Here is a 17,146-nt window from a genome sequence, read left to right as displayed (position 1 = left end):
GTTAATTAGATTGAAGGCTTTAAACATTAATAGAGATAAAGCTTGCAAAAGTGACTCCAGAGAAAGTGTCTAAAACAACCTAGTAACACTTAAGGATAATACTAAAAGTGTTCACACACTGTACTTTAAAACAAAATTATTTTTGGTAGGTAAAATAATCCAAACACTCAAAATTTTTTTTATCAAAAATTCACTCTAAATCATTGTAATTTTGGAGGTAAAACGTAATAGTGATTAAGTAAAGAATGCATAATATTTCATACTTTATTTACATATTTGTGCCTTTTTCTGCTTTTGCTTAATCTTTAGGAAAAGTGTTTAAGTTGAATCAAATAACAAAGAAAGTTTTAACCTAGACTGTTTCCTCCTGATTGTTTTCTTTCACTTCTATACACATGGACATGTCTGTATGCTAAGCTACCTCATTCTTTTAACATCACTGTATGAGATATTCTATGATTTATTTACTCTCCCCTATTAATGGGTTCTTAGCTTGTTTCCTATTTTACTCAGAAAGGTTTACACTTGTGTGCTCATGCAAAGTTAGAAATTGTATGCTAATTTCATGGGTGGTGTTTTCTTCCATAGCTCCTGGCTTCTTGCATGCCTTTGAGAATCATCTTATGAAAAAAGCCCAAATTGCTTTTGGAAAGATGTTTTATATATATTTATATCTATTTCCAGGTCTATTCCATGATTTGGTTGCATCAAAGACCCAGCAGTATAGGTTTAATTCGAACTCCAGCAAAACCTAATACTATGGTTGGACTCTGGTCAGGCAACTTGCCACTAATTCATCTGTGGGATGGGATTTAAAGGTGACTCTTCCACATTTTCACATCAACATACTGATTTGGCCTTAGTGCCTACTTGCTGTCCCTTTCTCTCGATGCTGCTGCTGCTGCTGAGTCGCTTCAGTCGTGTCCGATTCTGTGCGACCCCACAGACAGCAGCCCACCAGGCTCCGCCGTCCCTGGGATTCTCGAGGCAAGAATACTGGAATGGGTTGCCATTTCCTTCTCCAATGCATGAAAGTGAAAAGTGAAAGTGAAGTCGCTCAGTCGTGTCCGACTCTTAGCAACCCCATGGACTGCAGCCCACCAGGCTCCTCTGTCCATGGGATTTTCCACCTTTCTCTTGATAAAGCTCACAAAACTATTTGTGTACATGTCCCTGTCTTCTTTACTCCTCTAAGGGTAGGGACCATACCTTACCATCTCTGTAGTTTTGAAAGTTTCGACCACAGGGCCTGGCCCAGAGTGGTTACTCAAGAAATGTGTGTTAAAAAAAGAAAAGAAAAGAAATGTGTGTTAGAGAAATACTTATGGTGGTTTAGTTGCTAAGCCATGTCTGACTCTTGCGACCCTATGGACTGTAGTCTGCCAGGCCTCTATGTCCATGAGATTTCCCAGGCAAGAATACTGGAGTAGGTTGCCATTTTTCTTCTCCAGGGGATCTTCCCAACCTAGGAATTGAACCCTGGTCTCCTGCATTGCTGGAGGATTCTTTACTACCTGAGTCACCAGGGAAGCCCCAGAGAAATCATTATACTCAGCTAGAAATTCTCATTCAGATTTCCATATCTGAACAACTGGCTTTCAGGTTTTGGGTGGGATAAAGAAGAAATATGGCTTTTAGGTACATAACTGCACTTTAATGTAGAATTTAAGAGCTGCCACATATAGTTCAGAATCCTCTGTGGCTTTCTGGAATTAACCTCACTTCTATACTAGCCATGTGTCAATGCTTGGTGACTCTTATCCTGGCGTGTTTTGGCAGGAAAGAACTCTTCACCTGGTTTGCCTAATCTACATTGGCTTCTAGTTTCAACAGGAATTGTTTACATGCATTTAATTTTAGCTCTTGGGCTATAACATGTCATTGTTCTTTTTACTTATCTCCTCCCCTTGTACTTGAAACAGACAGGCATCTTCAGTTCCTGCTGTTCCTGTTTGCTGTGCTCTCAGGTGACTTTTAGCTTTACCTTTTAGATTTCCTGGCACTCCGACATATTTTCCAGTTGTATTTCTTGTGTAAGAAAATATAGACTATGTCATTATAAAGGGGAGTGGAATTTGGGGGACAGTATTTAAATCATTCAGGGAACTCATATCCTGGTTTTAAGAAAAATTAAAGCAAAGTATTTGGATGAACTTATATAATTGTTCTGTATTCAATTTACAGGATACTGTATCCAGCTCTTAATTTTATCTGTTCCTGTCACAATGAATCTAGAAGAAAAAATATATACTTAGAGCTTAGTTTTAAAAAAGTCATTTTTAGTAGAATTACTTTTATTAATTTTTTCTTATTTAGGGGAAAAAGCATTCCCTAGAAAAATAATAACAAACTTTGGACAAAACAATGTTTTATTAAGCGTAAGTACTCCATGAAAATTGAAAGTACCCAAAACAATCTTGTACAAGTGCTTTGAAAAGTCTCTTGCACAACTCAATTTCTTTATAGTACTTACACAATCATATTTCTGAATGATTTTCTATAAACAATTTTTTTGGATAAAAAGCCTTTAAGGTTTTTTTAACAAAGAAATAACTTTAGAAGGAAATAGATTTATGATTGTGTACTTCTACACTAGGACAGACATAAAATTATGTATTTTTTTAAGTACAGTTTTCATGTCAATTGTTGAGACAAGGAAATGCAATACACTGTAGGAGGTAATAGTTTGCCACCTAGAGGAGAGACATGAAACAACAGTCCTTCAAACAACTTCAGTAGAATTCATTCCTTAATTATTTACTCATTTAATTATTAAAAAAATAAGTATCTACTAGGCTTAATTATTGTGCCAGTACATATTTGGTAATCTTCTAAAGAGTTATGAGCTCAAAGAAACCACAAAGTGTATCTTACTTTAATTGCACAGCTGCTTCTTTTTAAAATCATACATTTTTAAGACTATAGCTCAAAATATCTGGACAACCCCAAATATCATATTTGTGATGTTACTTTTAGTTCTTGGGATATCTTTATTGGTTTTTACTCATCCAACTGTAATATCTACAGTGTAGATATTATTGGCTTCTCTGTACAAATTAGGAAATGTAGCCTGAGAGAAATTAAATAACAAGTTTAAAGTGTTACAGCTGTTTCATTATAGTGCCAGTGTGACCCCAGAGTGACATCACTCTGCTCAATTCTAGTCCAATCCAGATGCTCACAAACTATCAGATTGTATCTGGGGTGTGTGCAGTGCTTATGGGTTGAAAAGGAGATCATGGCCAGCATTGGACTGTCAAGAAAGCAAGCTGGGAGAAGCTTGATGAAGTCAACCAACTAGTCAGAATATAGATGGTAGGATTGCTCATATATATTGGTCATATATATAGATTCATTCCATATAATCAACTCCTAAATATCCCTGAGTTAGTCCAGTCTGCTGCTGCTGCTGCTAAGTCGCTTCAGTCGTGTCCGACTCTGTGCGACCCCGTAGACAGCAGCCCACGAGGCTCCGCCATCCCTGGGATTCTCCAGGCAAGAACACTGGCGTGGGTTGCCATTTCCTTCTCCAATGCATGAAAGTGAAAAGTGAAAGTGAAGTCGCTCAGTCGTGTCTGACTCTCAGCGACCCCATGGACTGCAGCCTAGGCCAAAGTAAATAGAAGGCTGTGACAGTCGGTGTGCGTGATCACCCCCTTTGCAGCTGGGTATCTAGTATCATTAAAAACCACATCTCATGCAATACAGAGATATACAATTTATAAATGAATACAACATCAAACTCTTTTGCCATCTGATTCAGTGTTGTTGTCATTTCTGTCAAGCAGACAGGCCATGCTGATTATGTAGATGTGGAAACTGAAATACAAGAGGTTCCCCGAATTCAGTTCTGGCACCAGGTAATCCTTGGTGCTGGAATTAGTCCCTAGGTTTTCTGAGGTCAACCCAGCATATTTTCTATCTTTCTCATCGCCAGTAGAACTGGCTTTGCTTTCTCTGACTTTTCTTAGTCACTTCTGTGGTTTTATACCATTCCCTCCTTGTCATTAAATAACTCTCAAGGAAAGGCAGAAATTCTCATGAAAACAGAAAACAAATGTACTAGAGAGGCTGGCCTTACAAGAGGTAAAACAGAGATAAGGAGAAGGCCTGTTGTGAAGTGGTGTCCATTGCTACAAAGGAGAAAATGGATATATTGGGAGGAAAGGAAAAGAGAGAAAATGAAAACCTCTAAATTAGTTCTGAAGTAGTGAGGAGAACAAATGTTATTTGTATACCTGAAAACAGGCATCATCTGGAGGAGTTGCATCTAAGGTGAACAAAAGTGTAATTGTAGAAACTGTCTAGCTGTTGAGAGATTCTACTGGGAACCATTTTTCAAAGTAAAGAAAATTCTGATCAACCTCTAGTTTGTTAATGGAGAGGACTTTGCCCAGCTATACCCAGAAAGCTTGAGAATATCACACCAGCACAACCCTGAGACAAACTGTTTACCAAGGGGATTTTCTTAAAGAGAAATATTAAGAAACATTAAACAAAATTTGTTTAATTCTGCTGCAAGGACGTGTGACGAGTGCATGATGACTCTCTATTGTAGACTGTCAAGACTTAACCTTTCTGCATCTACTGCTGAGGGAGGAAGAAGAGCGTTTTCTTAGGGTTTTGAATTTACTTCAGTTGAAATCTAACTGAAAAAGGCAGCACCAGAGGCTGTACCTTACTTATTTTGTATCATTCTCTGCACCTAACAACACGTTTTTTTTTTTTTTTTTTGGATGATGATTAATAAAGGGTGCTGTATTTTATTTAGTTATTTATATTTAGAAATAATATCCAGATATTGTTATTCAATAAATTTGAATGATTTTAATAAAGACATCTGAGGACAGTTCACATTCAAAAATTGGTTCAGTTTGACTTATGTTTCCTTCTAGTTGAAAATTCATAGGCTCCAAAGCAACTGTTTTCTGTTTGAAAATAACTCAAAAATCACCCAGAAGCAATGACCCTGATCCCCCTGCTTTTATTTATGTATGGTTAAAGTTCAAATTTCTCAACATACCATAATCTCAGTGTAACTGGCCAAATTCCATGGTGGATAGATAATTAAATCTAGCCTAGCAGGGCAGATTTGGAGGAAGAGAGCAGTCACACTGTACTTCTGATAATCTATGAGCCAAGTTTACTGTGTTTGACATGAGTGGTTGGACTCTCCTCACTTGCTGACTGGACTAGCCCAGCAGGTTCTGCAGGTGAGATCACTGCTTGGCTCTCTCATTGCCAGGCCTGATAGGCGGAAGAAGACATGAAATAAATGGACTGACTTTGGATTCAGAAATTCTCTTTCCTATTTCCTCTCCCAAACCCTTTCTTCTGCCAACTGTCTAGGGACTGAAACACGTATTTACAAATGCATGCATTCATTCATCCAACAAATGTTTACCAAGAATCCATAATGTGTCAGGCACTGACCTAGGCTCTAGAAATATAATATATATATGTACATACATATATATATAATCAGACATTTCCTGCCTTTAAGGATTTATAAATGAATAATTGAAATACTCAGCGAAAAATAATAATAATAATCCAAGTCTCTTAAAAAGCAGAAAGTGCACAAAGGTATGGCATGGAAGTGTATTTATAGATGGGAACATATTAAATTTATGGATATGTGAACCTGTTTTTCCGTTCCACTGTGCATTCAGAATAAGCCCTACCCTCCCTTCTATACTCAGAGGCTGTCTTGGCTAAGGCCACCACAAGTGCTGCTGGAAGCACTGCTCTCAAGGGGCTCCACCTACACTGTTTTTGAGTGTCTTCCATGTGTTGTCCCACAAGTACTCAGACCCAGTAGTAAGATTAAAGAATTTTACTATGATATTCACTTTGACCTTATCATGTTAAAGAAAAGAAAAGAGGTATGATTGAACTTCTCAAAAAGCCCTTATGTTTCAGCAAGAGTCTCTGAAGTCTCTTTTGTGGCATAATCATATAAGGATTGATGTTAAATGATATGTTTAAACTCCCCTAATCAATGAAATTATAGTCTTTATGGTTAGGTAATGTGTTGCCTTGCTTATGACATGTATACATGCTTTGAAAATCTATTTACAATAGAGTTTTTATGCTATTCCTATTAATAGGCTGTCATTGTAACACTATTATAACACTCTTATATAGGGGTTTTAATTCAGCCTGTTTCTTTCAGTTTTAGCTTCCTCCCTGACCAATTGTACAGGGCTATCAGGTCTGCATTATGATTATGAAGCTTTAGGTTATTTGTTGGTGTAATATTCACATTAATCATTCATTCAACAAAAAGTTATTACTGCTACTATGTGCTTAGACTTTTCAAACCAGTCCGTCCTAAAGGAAATCAGTCCTGAATATTCATTGGAAGGACTGATGCTGAAGCTGAAATTCCAATACTTTGGCCACCTGATGCGAAGAACTGACTTATTGGAAAAGATCCTGATGCTGGGAAAGATTAAAGGCAGGGGGAGAAGGGGACGACAGAGGATGAGATGGTTGGATGGCATCACCGACTCTATGGACATGAGTTTGAGCAAGCTCCGGGAGTTGGTGATGGACAGGGATGCCTGGCATGCTGCAGTCCATGGGGTCGCAAAGGGTCAGACATGACTGAGCAACTGAACTGAACTGAATGTGCTTAGACTTTTCCAATGTTGTGAAGAGTGAGTGGTTAAAAGTTTCCCTACATGTATTAGAAATTAAAGATTTTTTTAACCCATGCATTTTAAACATTGGTAAGTTCAGTTCAGTTCAGTCGCTCAGTCGTGTCCGACTCTCTGCGACCCTATGAATTGCAGCACGCCAGGCCTCTCTGTCCATCACCAACTCCCGGAGTTTACCCAAACCCATGTTCATCGAGTCGGTGATGCCATCCAACCATCTCATCCTCTGTCGTCCCCTTCTCCTCCCGCCCCCAATGCTACCCAGCATTAGGGTCTTTTCCAATGAGTCAACCCTTCGCATGAGGTGGCCAAAGTATTGGAGCTTCAGCTTCAACATCAGACCTTCCAATGAACACCCAGGATTGATCTCTTTTAGGATGGATTGATTGGATCTCCTTGCAGTCCAAGGGACTCTCAAGAGTCTTCTCCAACACCACAGTTCAAACGCATCAATTCTGTGGCGCTCAACTTTCTTCACCGTCCAACTCTCACATCCATACATGACCACTGGAAAAACCATAGCCTTGACTAGACGGGCTTTTGTTGGCAAAGTAATGTCTCTGCTTTTAAACATGCTATCTAGGTTGGCCATAACCTTCCTTCCAAGGAGTAAGCATCTTTTAATTTCATGGCTGCAGTCACCATCAGCAGTGATTCTGGAGCCCAAAAAAGTAAAGTCTGACACTGTTTCCACTGTTTCCCCATCTATTTCCCATGGAGTGATGGGACCAGATGCCATGATCTTAGTTTTCTGAACGTTGAGCTTTAAGCCAACTTTTTCACTCTCCTCCTTCACCTTCATCAAGAGGCTCTTTAGTTCTTCTTCACTTTCTGCCATAAGGGTGGTGTCATCCGCATATCTGAGGTTATTGGTAAAGTGAAAAGTAAAGTTGCTCAGTCATGTCTGACTCTTTGCAACCACATGGACTATACAGTCCATGGAATTTTCTAGGCCAGAATACTGGAACGAGTAGCCTTTCCCTTCCCCAGGGGATCTTCCCAATCCAGGGATTGAACCCAGGTCTCCCACATTGCAGCTGAGCCACAAGGGAAACAATTGTAAAGATTGTCTCCTATTCATAGGTTTTCTCAATAGTAAGAAATCCTTGGTGTTGAATAAGGTATGACTCACAGTTTAAGCCCTTTCCATATTCACTGCCTTTATATTTTTCTCCAGTAAGAGCTATCTGAATAAGCAGAATGTTCTGATCAAAGACACACACATAGAGTTTTAATTATCTTCAAATTTAGGTAGCTTTCAGTCATTGAGCACATATTAATGTACTGACATAGACGAAGACTGAATTTTCCCTCAAGAGATTTGTAATCTAGAATATGAGAGATTTGTTTCTTTCAAAATGTGACACTCCTTCCTCACTCCTCAGATTGTGAAAGTTGTTGTTTATGCATTGTTTCCCAAACTTCAGTTGTTGCTCATAATTTTCATAATTTTGTTGTATTCACATACCACATACCACCTGTACAATTATGCTTCTGTAAATACTACTATTTTTTTACTTAATGAAATTCATTTAATAATAATAATAATAATTGTTAAATCACTAAGTTAATGTGCTAGCTGTAAAATTTTCAAATGTACTTTAATATATACCAAGCTAAGTTGCTTCAGTTGTGTCTGACTCTCTGTGACCCTATGGACTGTAGCCCGCCAGGCTCCTCTGTCCATGGGATTCTCCAGGCAGGAATACTGGAGTGAGTTGCCATACTCTCCTCCAGAGTATCTTCCCAACCTAGAGATCGAACCTGTGTCTCTTATGCCTCTTGCATTGGCAGGCAGCTTCTTTACCATTAGCACCATCTGGGAAGCCCTAATATGACTTCTAAATTAAGCATGACTTTTAAATTAAATTTTGTGTGTGTGTGTATATCCCCAAATCTTCTCAAGGGCTTTTAGTACTACACGTGTCTTACCTTGGGAAGCTTTACATGTAGGAATTACCTTTGAAAGTGAGGAATGGCAGAAAAAAATAAAATGCATAAATAATGACAATAACCATAGCAGTGGTAACAAGAGCTATTATTTATTAAAGGTTTTGCATAGTCATTTAATTTTACCTTACTTAATCTCTGCAACTCTCACAGCCATGCCTATCACAACGTGAAACAAAAAGGCAGGAAAGAGAGAAGAGTGAAAGTGAAGCTTAATTTTGCCTAGAGCAGCTGTAACTAATAATATGCATCATAATATTTTAGCATTTATTCTTTATTTAGATGAGATTTCATACCTGATTATTTTATGAAAATTGGAGTGTGATAGTGGCAGATTAAAACACTTTTAATCAAATATATTTGCTATATTTGTTAGTCAAATAGAATAATAACCACAGAAAAAGGATGTTAGTGTCAATTAAACCCATTCTATAAATGCAGGGAGAAATCAGATTAAAAGTTTTATTTATATATATTTTTTGGCTAATAGTTTTTTGTTTCTTCAGTTGCTTATCACTGAGAATATCTTTGTCCTACTGAACCAAGGTATTTGTTCAAAAACCTCTGCATTCTCTGGTACAGTGCCTAACTTATTAAAGGCAAAATTCTTCTATCTCTCTGCTAAAAAATAGTGAAATAAATATTTTTTATAAACATTAAAAAATATTAAATTTGGAGGAGACCTGAGGAGACTAGGACAACTCCTTCACTTTATGGAAGGAAAAAAAGTTCAAACCTGGCAATAATTAGAAAAAATTTCCCCGTGTTTGCATAACTGGTATTTCCATCCTTTTATGACATACACGTGTTCTATTTGCATACCTGAATTTTGATTTCTAATATATTGTGAATTCCCAGCAAAAACCATGCCTTGTTTCTTACCTGAATTTTCAGCAGAATTCCTTGTATTTAGTGGATCTGAAAGAATTGTTTTTTAGCTAGCTAAATTGGATAGTATATCCCATAAAGCTTGCTTTTTAATTCTTTGACATAAGCTTTCTAGATATGTAAACCTCATTCAATCATTTATCTTCCCTATAAAAGTGTAAAAGACGTGTATTTGAGAGATACTTTGGTGTGAAATATACTATAAGAAGTATTGCATTTCCAGAGCTCTGTTTTAAACTGTGAAGTTCAATGCATCTTCCTTTTTAATCCTCAAAACTGCTTTTTTTTTTTTTAAATAGCTTGATGGACTATTACATGCTTATTCTATCTCCCCCTTCTTCCTGTGCCCTTTTCTCTACCAGTTTTTTTTTTTCTCCTAGTCTTCTTGGCACTTGGAAGACTTTTTCTGCCAGATGAGTCAGTTAGAGTGGAAAATTTTAACCTGAATTTTCTTTATTGGCTGGGAAAAGAGGCTTGAAGGCAAAGATGTATGAATTTGCTTCATTAGGCTCTTCATATCACCCTCCTGCTTATTTAACTTATATGCAGAGTACATCATGAGAAACACTGGGCTGGATGAAGCACAAGCTGGAATCAAGATTGCTGGGAGAAATATCAATAACCTCAGATATGCAGATGACATCACCCTTATGGCAGAAAGTGAAGAAGAACTAAAGAGCTTCTTGATGAAAGAGAAAGAGGAGAGTGAAAAATTTGGCTTAAAGCTCAACATTCAGAAAACTAAGATCATGGCATCCAGTCCCATCACTTCATGGCAAATAGATGGGGAAACAGTGGAAAGAGTGGATGACTTTATTTTGGGGGCTCCAAAATCACTGCAGATGGTGATTGCAGCCATGAAATTAAAAGATGCTTACTCCTTGGAAGGAAAGTTATGACCAACCTAGACAGCATATTAAAAAGCAGAGACATTACTTTGCCAACAAAGGTCCATCTAGTCAAGGCTATGGTTTTTCCAGTAATCATGTATGGATGTGAGAGTTGGACTATAAAGAAAGCTGAGTGCCGAAGAATTGATGCTTTTGAACTGAGGTGTTGGAGAAGACTCTTGAGAGTCCCTTAGACTGCAAGGAGATCCAACCAGTCCATTTTAAAGGAAATCAGTCCTGGGTGTTCATTGGAAGGACTGATGTTGAAGCTGAAACTCCAATATTTTGGCCACCTGATGCAAAGAGCTGACTCATTGGAAAAGCCCCTGATGCTGGAAAGATTGAAGGCAGGAGGAGAGGGGATGACAGAGGATGAGATGGTTAGATGGCATCACTGACTCAATGGACATGAGTTTGTGTAAACTCGCAGTTGGTGATGGACATGGAGGCCTGGTGTGCTATGGTTCATGGGGTCACAAAGAGTTGGACACGACTGAGCGACTGAACTGACTAACTGACTGACCACCCTCTTGACCCTCTCTTGAGAATACCACTTTATATTCACATTAGAAAGCACCAAATCACCTGCCACTGTGCAGAAAAATCACGTGATCTTGAAATCACGAGATCAATACTCAATTTAGAAAGTTTTTTTTGAAGAACGAGAAAAATGTTATTGATTTACTTGTGTGTGCGCATTTTTCTTAATACCTAGTCTAATTCCACAAAGGGTTTAAGGAGGTTTTACAAACACAAATAATACTGTAGGATCAAGAGTGGAAAGGAAAAAATATGTATATTTTGCAAAAAGAGAAAAGGAAAATAGGAGAGGAATTGTTAAGTTGAAAATAAATTGTTTGTATTCTAGCACAGAGTACCTATCAGCTGTCGAGTGTTGATTATAGGTAGAACATAACACTATCTAATCAAAATATGTAGTCTAGTAGAATATGTAGCCACTATTTTGAATCTGTTTAGATTTGGTAGATGTAGAAATTGAGGCTTGAGCTGGTTAATTTAATGAACTCCACACTGCTAATTAATGGTAGAAATGGGCTTTTACATCCAAAGCAATCTATGGCTTGCTTTTTGCAGAGGTATTTATTATTAGTAATGGTAATACACCATACTATCTTAGCAAATACACAAATTAGCTGCATTAAATCCGTCATTTTTTTCCCTAACTGTCAATGCTTAAGAAGTACGATAGGTTGGAGAATCAGTAATTGTTGGGTACTGGTGGTAGTTGTGGTTTTGATGGAGGAAGTAGTAAAATACACAGGTTGTCCCTGCTTTTTCCTACAGTGCAGGTCAAAAGTACACCATTTAAAGACTGATGTTATCCTTGAAGGCTGTATTCTTCACCAAGATATTGGTGTTAAATAAACTATACAGACTCAGCCATCAAGAATCTTCCTGCAATGTGGGAGACTGGGGTTTGATCCCTGAATCAGGAAGATCCTTTGGAGAAGTGAATGCAATTCACTCCAGTATTCTTGCCTGGAGAATCCCATGGACAGAGGAGCCTGGCAGGCTACAGTCCATGGGGTCGCAAAGAGTCAGACACGACTGAGCGACTAACACGTTCACCTTCATTTGCTGTAAATGTGAAGATACAACAGTAAAAATTCTACTATGATATAAATTGCTTGAAATTGTGGTTAAAGCTCTTTACAATCTCATAAATCACCATGCACATTCATTAAACACTATATATATATATATATACACATATATATATATATATGCACACACACAAATATAATACCATACTGCAATATCACAAAATCAGACCTAAAATTAATTTGTTGGCTATATTAAATACTAAATATTCAATAGGATGCAATTTTATTTGCACTAGACTTAAGACATAGGAAAAAAAATTGGAACAACCTGAATATTTCAGATCTCTTAAGAAAAGTCCCTTGAGAAAGTATTTTGAAAAGCTTCTTTTCCTCCAGATAAATTTCTCTGTGGCAAATGGAAGCCATCAGAATAATTCCCTACACCTTAAAGCTATTTCAAAGTACTATAATTTGTCTGCTTGACAGCTTACTGAGTTAGATCAGAGTAATGATTCAAGAAAATGTGCTGACTCTCTATGTCTTAGACACATGCTGAGAACATTGTGAACATCATATAGAAATTTTAATAGCAACTCCATGAGATGTTATTATCCCCATTTTAGAGATTGAGAAACCACAGAAAGATCAGAGAAGTAAAACAATTTGCCCCAGGGCCACATCCATGAAGGAACCTGAATTTAAACCTAGACATGATGCCAAACCCCATGGACTTAACCACTGGACTGTCCCCCTATCCTCTAAAGGAACAGCTAAGGTTGTCATAGAGACTTGACTGTGTATAGACAGTTGCTTCAAGAGAGGAAAGAGGCAAGAGGATTTGGAGTATAGGTTTCAGGTCAGGTCAGTTCAGTTCAGTCGCTCACTCATGTCTGACTCTTTGTGACCCCATGGACTGCAGCATGCCAGGCCTCCCTGTCCATCACCAACTCCCGGAGCTTGCTCAAACTCATGTGCATTGAGTAGGTGATGTCATCCAACCATCTCATCCTCTGTCATCCCCTCTCCTCCTGCCTTAAATCCTTCCCAGCATCAGGGTCTTTTCAAATGAGTCAGCTCTTCGCATCAGGTGGCCAAAGTATTGGAGTTTCAGCTTCAGCATCAGTCCTTCCAATGAATAGTCAGGACTGATTTCCTTTAGGATGGACTGGTTGGATCTCCTTGCAGTCCAAGGGACTCTCAAGAGTCTTCTCCAACACCACAGTTCAAAAGCATCCATTCTTTGGTGTTCAGTTTTCTTTCTATTTCAACTTGCACATCCGTACATGACCACTGGAAAAACCAAGCTTTGACTAGATGGACATTTGTTGGCAAAGTAATGTCTTTGCTTTTTAATGTGCTATATAGGTTGGTCATAACTCTTCTTCCAAAGAGCAAGCATCTTTTAATTTCATGGCTGCAGTCACTATCTGCAGTGATTTTGGAGTGCAAAAAATAGTCTGTCACTGTTTCCATCGTCTCCCCATCTATCAGCCATGAAGTGATGGGACCAGATGCCATGATCTTAGTTTTCTGAATGTTGAGTTTTCAGTCAACTTTTCCACTCTCCTCTTTTACTTTCATCAAGAGGTTCTTTAGTTCTTCTTTGCTTTCTGCCATAAGGGTGGTGTCATCTGCATATCTGAGGTTATTGATATTTCTCTCAGCAATCTTGATTCCAGCTTGTGCTTCATCCAGCCCAGCATTTCTCATGACGACTCTGCATGTGTGTTAAATAAGCAGGGTGACAATATACAGTCTTGACCTACTCCTTTCCTGATTTGGAACCAGTCTGTTGTTCCATGTCCAGTTCTAGCTGTTGCTTCTTGACCTGCATACAGATTTTTCAGGAAGCAGGTCAGGTTGTTTGGTATTCCCACTTCTTTAAGAATTTTCCACAGTTTGTTGTGATCCACACAGTGAAAGGCTTTGGCATAGTCAATAAAATAGAAGTAGATGTTTTTCTGGAACTCTCTACCTTTTTTGATGATCCAGTGGATGTTGGCGATTTGATCTCTGGTTCCTCTGCCTCTTCTAAATCCAGCTTGAACTTCTGGAATTTCACAGTTCACATACTGCTGAAGCCTGGCCTGAAGAATTCTGAGCATTATTTTGCTACTGTGTGAGATGAGTGCAATTGTGTGGTAGTTTGAACATTCTTTGGTATTACCTTTCTTTGGGATTGAAATGAAAACTGACCTTTTCCAGTCCTGTGGCCACTGATGAGTTTTCCAAATTTGCTGGCATATTGAGTGCAGCACTTTCACAGCATCATCTTTTAGAATTTGAAATAGCTCAACTGGAATTCTATCACCTCCACTAGCTTTGTTCATAGTGATGCTTCCTAAGGCCCACTTGACTTCTCATTCCAGGATGTCTGGCTCTAGGTGAGTGATTCCACCACTGGGGTTATCTATGTCATGAAGATCTTTTTTTGTATATTCTTCTGTGTATTCTTGCCACCTCTTCTTAATATCTTCTGCTTCTGTTAGGTCTCTACCATTTCTGTCCTTTATTGAGCCCATCTTTGCATGAAATGTTCCCTTGGTATCTCTCATTTTCTTGAAGAGATCTCTAGTATTTCCCATTCTATTGCTCTCCTCTATTTCTTTGCACTGATCACTGAGGAAGGCTTTCTTATCTCTCCTTAATATTCTTTGGAGCTCTGCATTCAAAGGGGTATATCTTTCCTTTTCTCCTTTGCCTTTTGCTTCTCTTCTTTTCACAGCTATTTGTAAGGCCTCCTCAGACAACCATTTTGCGTTTTTGCATTTCTTTTTCGTGGGGATAGTCTTGATCACCGCCTCTTATACAATGTCACAAACCTCTGTCCATAGTTCTTCAGGTACTCTATCAGATCTAATCCCTTGAATCTATTTGTCACTTGCCCTGTATAATGGTAAGGGATTTGATTGAGGTCATACCTGAATGGTCTAGTGGTTTTCCCTACTTTCTTCAATTTCAGTCTGAATTTTGCAATAAGGAATTCATGATCTGAGCCACAGTCAGCTCCCAGTCTTGTTTTTGCTGACTGCATAGAACTTCTTCATCTTTGGCTGCAAAGAATATAATCAATCTGATTTCAGTATTGACCATCTCGTGCTGTCCATGTGTAGAGTCTTCTCTTGTGTTGTTGGAAAAGGGTGTTTGCTATGACCAGTGCATTCTCTTGGCAAAACTCTATTAGCCTTTGCCCTGCTTCTTTCTGTATTCCAAGGCCAAACTTGCCTGTTACTCTAGGTATTTCTTGACTTCCTACTTTTGCATTCCAGTCTCCTATAATGAAAAGGACATCTTTTTTGTGTGTTAGTTCTGGAAAGTCTTGTAGGTCTTCATAGAACTGTTCAACTTCAGCTTCTTCAGCATTACTGGTTAGGGCATAGACTTGGATTACTGTGATATTGAATGGTTTGCCTTGGAAACAAACAGAGATAATTCTGTCATTTTTGAGACTGCATCCAAGTACTGCATTTTGGACTCTTGTTGAGTGTGATAGCTACTCCATTTCTTCTAAGGGATTCTTGCCCACAGTAGTAGATATAATGGTCATCTGAGTTAAATTCACCCATTCCAGTGCATTTTAGTTCGCTGATTCCTAAAATGTTGATACTCACTCTTGCCATCTTCTGTTTGACCACTTTCAATTTGCCTTGATTCATGTACATAACACTCCTGGTTCCTATGCAATTTTGTTCTTTACAGCATCAGACTTTACTTCCATCACCAGTCACATCCACAAATGGGCGTTGTTTTCCCTTTGGCTCTGTCTCTTCATTCTTTCTGGAGTTATTTCTCCACTGATCTGGAGCATATTGGGCACCTACCGACCTGGGGAGTTCATCTTTCAGTGTCCTATCTTTTTGCCTTTTCATGCTGTTCATGGGTTTAAACTAGCTGAAATTGCTGAAACTGGAAGATGGAACTCTTGTATTCTAGTTATTGAGTGGAAGTATACCATATTCAATGTATTTCTCTACTTTGCACACTGTCCAGGTGATAAAGGGACTTAGGAAGTGGGGAATAAGAAATATCTCCCGTGTTTAGGCCAAATCACATATTTATGAACACTTGCCTCTTCTTTCTCCTACAATCAGTCTCTCTTTTGATGAGAGGAAGAATAGCCTCATTCTGAATCAATGAAAAGACTTCTGTCTTCTTGCCAGCAGATATATGTTATCTGTACTTACAGAATTGTAAGTGTACCTCAAAGGAGCATTCTATTGGGAAGAAAGATAATGAGATGAAATAAAAGAGAATGAATATTTTTAAAATCATAGACACCTAGGATGAAATCCTGGGGTTGATGCTTTTTAGTAGCATAACCTACTTTACTTCTTTGAGCACTGATTTCTTTTTCTGAAACTTGAGGGTGATCCGAATTACCTCCAGAGTTATAATAAAGATATAATGCATATAATACAGATAAACTCATGATCCTAAAAGACATAGACCAAATGAAGTCTTTTCATCTCTTGTATTTATCTAAGAGCTCGTCCCTTTCCTTCTCTTCTCTCTCTCTCCTCCCTTTTCTTTTCTTTCTCTTATTTTTTTCTGTAGCAGTGTTTAACAAGCCCAAGAGTTTTGTCTATGTATATTGTTTCTACAATTTTGTATAAAGGGAGACCCTGATTCTTTGCATTTGTTTGTGTATTAATATAAGTGTCTCATCTTCACAGGTTTTAGAGGGGGACTCTGGATGCTGGTGGATCGGTGAGAAAAAGCACTTATTTTACCCCTGACCTGAGCACTGAAGAAAAACCCTTTCACCACTGTTGCAAATTCATTCTTCCAAGAACTGGTGAGTTGAAGAACTTATCCATTGTGTCTCCATTAAAGAAGATATATTGCAAAACATAACTAATAACATCAACAGCAACAACAACAAAAGTAGAAACAAGGACCTACTATGTAATGCCTTCCTAAGTATTTTCCCTTTAAGGAAATTTTGAGATCCAGCTTTTCTGTGGTTAGACTCTGGATAAGAAAATATTAAGTTGGAAACTCCAAAGATGATGTAAGTCGTTGGGTATATTTTATAGCTGGATTTGTTCAACAACCACTTGTCACTGTCATCCTATTAATGTCTCTCTGTACTAACTCCATTGCCCCAGGCAGTCGTGTGCCTCTCTAAGACATCTGTCAGCTGTGACCTTCTCTTGGAGGGAGGGAACTGGCCAAAGGGTGCATACCAACC

The 17,146-nt window shown here is 38.3% G+C and overlaps 1 long non-coding RNA gene across 1 annotated transcript in view; it reads left to right on the top strand.

The window, feature by feature from the left end:
* LOC145538051 (uncharacterized) overlaps positions 1-17,146 on the top strand; it is a 67,075-nt gene that overhangs the window by 40,198 nt on the left and 9,731 nt on the right. Inside the window, exon 5 of the long non-coding RNA XR_014076612.1 lies at positions 16,629-16,750. This is a non-coding gene — a long non-coding RNA (uncharacterized LOC145538051). The remainder of the gene's footprint in view (positions 1-16,628; positions 16,751-17,146) is intronic.

Source organism: Giraffa tippelskirchi, chromosome 1 (assembly GCF_054371585.1).
Source record: "Giraffa tippelskirchi isolate mGirTip1 chromosome 1, T2T-mGirTip1v1.2.pri, whole genome shotgun sequence".
Classification (NCBI taxonomy): Eukaryota; Metazoa; Chordata; class Mammalia; order Artiodactyla; family Giraffidae; genus Giraffa; species Giraffa tippelskirchi.
This window is presented reverse-complemented; position numbering and strand designations above follow the sequence as displayed.